Here is a 6,553-nt window from a genome sequence, read left to right as displayed (position 1 = left end):
ACGCATTACATTTTAACATAAATACTGTGGATTGCGATTATGAAATTTGTATATTGTTCAACATTATTGGAAATAAAATTTAAAGTACCTGTGGCAGTAAGAAAAATATGTGAAATTGAAGATTCAACTTTAAGCGAACAGCACAGTGTCAGTTTAATAGTTTTAATAGTAGAAATTATGTAGAAAAATAGGGGAAAGTCTAATCTTTCCAAATATGTATTATTCACTGCCAATAAACATATTTTCCATTGTTAAGATTAATTGGAAACCTAACCTAACCAAACTTAATCTTAGTAAGTGCTCAGTATTGTTCACGGCACCATACAAAAAAATTTTCGTCGGTAATTTATGGAGACGATAAATGAGTTTGTACAAAGGCAAAGACGATATACTAGTAAATATATAGACATACATAATAACTAAGGAGAATACGACATATTGACGAGATATGAACATCAAGATCCACATTATAGTAACAACAATCATAAAAACAAATGGAATAGAAAATTTGGGCACAATGAAAAACGGATTGAGCCTATATGAACTATTAGAAAAGCAGAAACCTTAGGTACGGGATGAGCCGAAATCCTCGTCCAACATCTAGGTAGAAATTTGGAAGAATATTCAAAATATAGATTGAAAAAGTAATACAGAAACATATTTAATAAAGAAAGATATGTTTCTAATGAAATGATAAATGTTTCGAAATGGGTATACTTTTTTAAAAAGGAAGAAGGAATAAAAAAAAAATGTGCCAATATCTTTTCGTAATTCTAGGCCACAATACTCATACGGAACGGGTGTTTCCTTTAATATCTATACTGTGGACGAAAGAAAGGGATGTGAATATAGAATAAATCGAGTGTGTCGATGATTAGCACTTCTGCCACCTCCGATCGTCAAGACTCGTGTGGAGAGCCTCAAGGAGGCACCTCGCGGGAGTATAGCTCGGTCAATAAAATTTCCTATTATTTTATATACTTCTTCTTTTAACAGGCTTTCAGGTAATTCAGTTTATTATCGATGACTTTCTCGTAATCTGCACCAAAACTATATAAGTGGAATATAGGAGCGGAATTAACATCATAATATCTCCAAAAACGGCCTACCGCCCCGGCCAGCGTCTTAAAATTTATGGCAACCCTACTGTAAATACAAGTGTTTTGATGACTGATTTTACCAAAATACCCCCTCTTTGTGTTTTTTCCTCACAACTCGACTCACGTTAAAAATTCATTTTCGATGATATACTATTTTTTACTCTGATGTATACATGTCCATTAAAAAAGTGATTATTCATTACTAAGAATATTTAATTATATTTACTTTTATTATTAGTTTCAATAACATTCATATTATTACGAAAGTTGATGATTTAAATATACAAACACCAATGTCAAAACAATCAAAGTACCGCAATCTATATTGAACGCGTAATATGTTGAGAATTGTGTTTGATTTGTAAAATCGATTAAAATTAGTCTTTGAAACTTATTTATTGGGTGACAGGGGCGGCTGGTGCATAAGCGCAGCGGTGCTCTCAAAAAATAAACTTATCAAAACCACTCAGTTAAGTCAAACAGTTGACCAATCCATATATTTTCCGATTCTACGCTGTTGCAGTATTATCATTCATCTGAGATTCTCGAACGTATTCTGCACACTCTTTCCCAACTGTTTAGATCTATAGAACGATTTGACATAATAACAATATAATATAATAGAGCAATTTTATGCAATATGGAAGTTGTTTTCAACTTAATAAGGTACGTCTTTACCAAATATTATCATAGGAAAAACTGATATAATATGATCTTATTCTTGTGAAGCAAGCGTATAAAATCAATGGGAATTTGACAACGGTGACAAACCTACAAGATGTTTTTTTAAAGCATTGTAGAAAGGAAATATTGAAGACATGGGCTTGTGGCAGTAATAATTGTTAGGTCTTCTTGTTATTGACGTTACCAAATTGTATACCAAATTTTAGATGAGTTATCTCAATTTTTTCCTCTAATATGATTTGTAAAAAAATTAATTCAAATCACTAAATTGGTATTATATGTTCATAGTTTTAAGTTAGATATATTAAAACGTATAATATATTTTTGTATATCTCTGTTAAAAACTGTAATAGACATTTCAGATGATAGTGACAATAATAAATGATTAAATACAATTGATCACTTATTTCTATCATACAAGATGGCGCAAAAAGTACGCAACAATTTCAAACTAGTATAATTTGTTTATTTTGATTACATACAAAATGGACTCACATAAATACAATGTTTAGATTAACCAATTTATGACTTTGTCCATTGGAATATCAATAAGCACTATTTGCAGTGAACTGATCACTTTTAGAAGATTACTTCAGGCAGATGGCGTCCTTCCGCGTCGATACACATCAAAAGTCTTTCTTCGAAGTTTTCCATTACTTTTGACAATGTTCCATTGGAAATAGTTGTGTTTTCTTCCCGTATTGCAGCTTTCAAGTCTTTACTCCTTTTGTATGGTGTGGAAGCATGGACACTGACGAAAGCAATTCTCAAAAATCTCCAAGCTTTTGAAATGTGAATTTATAGGCATATGCTCCGAATCAGCTGGCAGGATAGAGTACGTAATGACGACGTTATGGTGCAAATGAGAAAGGAGAGAGATTGTAAGAAAATTATCTTACTTCGCACATGTAATACGCAATCCTGACGCATATAGTATATTGCATCTTATGATCCAGGGAAAATAGAGATAAAATGAAATCCTGGAAGAAGAGCATCATGGTTAAAAAATTTACGTCAGTGGTTCGGTCAGACAACTAGTTCACTCTTCCGAGCTGCAGTGAACAAAGTTATCAACATGATCGCCAACGTCCGATAACGGACTCGGCACTATAAGAAGAAGAAGAAGATGTTTTCCTTGGTCTTCCTCTTTTTTGGTATTTTCCTGATATCCATCGCATTACTTTCTTTGGTAATCTTACTTCTATCATTCTGTGAACATGTCCGTACCATACCAGTTGTTTCTCTTCTATACATGTTATAACTGTCTCTTCTACACATGTCTGTAGCTTCTATTTTCCTATTCATTTGTTCTTTCAGTCGCCACGTCTCTGATCCATATATTAACGTGTATTTGGTATCATATATTCTCATTTTTCTTTCTTTGCCTAGATCTGTACTCGTCAGAATTCCATTAAGTGCTTTGATTATCTGTTTCCCTCTGTCCTTGTTATCTTGTTACTATCTATCAGTAACGGTAACAATCGGGAACATGTTGACCGATGGCTGTCAAGACCTTTATGTTTTATGTGTCTTGTTAGTATATGACAGGTATATTTTCAAAACAGAGGCTATTTTGGTTGCTTTTATTGAACTTATCAAGTGTTACATTTAATGGTAAATGTGGAAGTACTTTGTCCAGTTCCTTTTCAAAAAATTACGAGGTGTATTCATCACTCACCTTTTATATGTATATAAAAATTGTCAATATTAATGTCCCGAGTGCATGTCAAATTGTCGATAATTTAATTTTCTCGAGTGCGCGAATGCGCACGAGAGGAAATTATGAGACAATTTGACATGCACGAGAGGGCATTTTGGCAGACTATTTCCTGAGAAAAATTTAATTTAAAATAAACAATAATTGTTTCTTTTCTTAAAAAATAAAATTAAAACCAAATGATGTTTATTAATCCTAGACGAAAATTTGGCACTAGTGCAAATTATCGATAATTTGCACTAGTGCAGTATTATCGCTGAAATTTGATCGTTGCTAGGTAAACATAAAATATTACAGCTTTTTGGTTGGCTTAAATTTTTCGAAGGAAATAGTCATTATAATTCAAAACGAAATTATAGAGAATAATTCATGTAGTTCCAATTCATTTTTCTTATCTCCATAAACGAATTCAATAATTTTATTCTAGGAAAGGTTACAACTTTTTAGGTTACAACTCTTTATATATATATATATATATATATATATATATATATATATATATATATATATATATATATTGCTGTGATATAAACAAGATTTTATTTGAAAAACAAGTAAACGAAATTTTTCCCCAAATATAAATTAAAAATCCTAGCCGCCAGATTTTGATAGGCAACCAGTTAAATAAATATTCTCCTAATTATGAATTCCTTTCCAATCGACATTTAGATATATGGGGTCCTTCATGTTATAAAGAACTGGTCGTTCCTGAACCAACTTGATGAGGAGCTCGTCGTTCATAGTACAAAAATGTGGTACTCACAGAAAAGAAAATAATGAAAAGTGAATCGAGCAAACTTTTTTCACGTCCGTATTTAAACTGAAAATATCAGTGAGGACGTGTATTTCTCATTTTCACGGTGGATTCCGGAAGGGCACTGAGAGTGTCGAAGAGTCACGTTGCCGTTCATGTTTGAACACGCACTGTATTTCACCCTTTAGTTTACTAAGAATTTCATCAGCCGATATTTTTTTCCACTGGAGGTCACAGTATGGTACGTCATGGCACGGATATATGTGGATCGACTTTAATCCTGCAGTCGGATCTTAGACTATGGGACCATCCTCGTATAGTCTTTGGAGAGTGAGTAAAAGAAAACGGTTTTGTAAGTTTGATTAAACAGTTTTTGTTAGACCCACTTACTTGTTTATTAGCTAATACTGAATATTTTTTGGTACAGGATAAACATCTAATTTGATTGGCCTATAAAGTATAAATACCATGTTACAAAGGGTGTAATTTGCCAAAATTAAGTTGTCTTTAATTGTTGCTCATCCTGTATGTATTTCGATTCCAAAAAAAATTAGTTGATTTCGTATAACTTTCATTAAAGAATATTTTGTATCACTTTTAGTCAGAAAATTAGCTGGTGGTCATTCATTAATAACAAATTGTTATTAGATGGATTAAAAATTCGTGTTACGGAATCTTGTTTATGAATATTTTATTAGATAGAATCGTTTTTAAATATATACATAATAACCTTAGATGTACAACGTTAGTGTGTAATTTAGAGGCAGAAATATTAATTAAAAATGCATTGAACTAATGGTGACACAAATTTCCAATTATGGTTGCAGGTACTTAATACCTTAGAAGCTAATTGCTCAATACATACAAATATACAGTGAAATGTCAAACATCAGAGTTATTAACTTTGATAAAATAAGTCTAATAGATTATCAAATCGTTGAATAATAATCGTTTTTCACTCGTGTAATTAACAGTATTCACCTAAGTACATATGAAATGAGTATAATTGGGTACTTGCATTTTTTAAAAAGGATATATTTTGTTACTGATTTTATTAGTTTTTGATATGAAAGAATGTCAGAAAGTAAAATATCTCACTCTCTCTCTCTCACAAAAATTTCAAATTTTCAACTATATAAGAAAACGATTCCATTGGTTTTCATTTGTGACGCCATAGGCTTAATAAAAACATTGAGCAGTTGTCTGCTTGATGATCACGGGGTTATCGTTGCCAGCAACGTAGCGTGAGCTATTATAATACAATTTGTATTTATTATTTACGTTTAAATAAAACATTTTTCCATATATAAAAATGAAGTGGTATAGGTTTTAGGTTAAGTTATCACATTATTACATAATCAGGTTAATCGCATAATAAACTTAATTACCATAAAATATTGAATCTTACTTACATTAAAATGATCCTGGCAACAAAAATAATTACATTTCGTAGAATCGTCAAAACCACCAACACTTTCAAACCATATTCGAATTTCTTGGCATCATAAAAAAACTTTATCAGTTGTTTTAGTCGTGGTATTTTCACATCCTGGCCCAAAACACGATTTATATACCATTTTCCAGATTAATCAAAGTTAAATAATAACACTTATTTTAGAATAATCGAGATAATAACTATCGTATTTACTTTGTATCATATTTTCAGGATTTATTTTATACCTATTACTTCGCGCAATATGGCGACCTTACTGAAATCTTTAAACTATCTACAAAATTTTGAAATTTTCAAAAAAATATTTCTCTATAAATATTAATCAAAGAGTTGAAAAAATTGTATATAAACTATCCAAAATATTTTTTCTCAAACCATACAAGTACCCTACACCAATATTTCATCAAATGTATCATAAAATTACCGTTTCCTTCTTGTTAAATTCATTTGCGACGGTTATTTGGTAGAGTGTTTTGCCTAATTGTTTGGAATTTTTGAGGCTGTGATGAGATTTTTTCCTTTTTTTAAAGAGGGAGAGAGAGAAATGCTTTATTGTCAAAAAATTGTTACAATTTGTGGAAAAAAGCTTGTAAAAACTAAAAAACAAACATAAAAATAACTAAATAAAGATACAATTAAAAGAAAATATTTCAATATAAAGAAGAAAACCACAATGAGTAACAAAATTATAATGTAATGGTAATAGCAATAGGTATTAATTAGTATATAAATCCATAGCAAAAAATAACCCAGTATGCAGCTTGCCCGGAATTAAATATTATTATTAGAAGTCGTTTACAGAGTAGAGGGCTCTTTCCAGTAAATACGCCCTCAAATTATTGCGG

The sequence above is a fragment of the Diorhabda sublineata genome, chromosome 4 (assembly GCF_026230105.1).
Source record: "Diorhabda sublineata isolate icDioSubl1.1 chromosome 4, icDioSubl1.1, whole genome shotgun sequence".
Lineage (NCBI taxonomy): Eukaryota > Metazoa > Arthropoda > Insecta > Coleoptera > Chrysomelidae > Diorhabda > Diorhabda sublineata.
The sequence above is the reverse complement of the archived record's forward strand: the minus strand, read 5'-3'. Positions refer to the sequence as shown.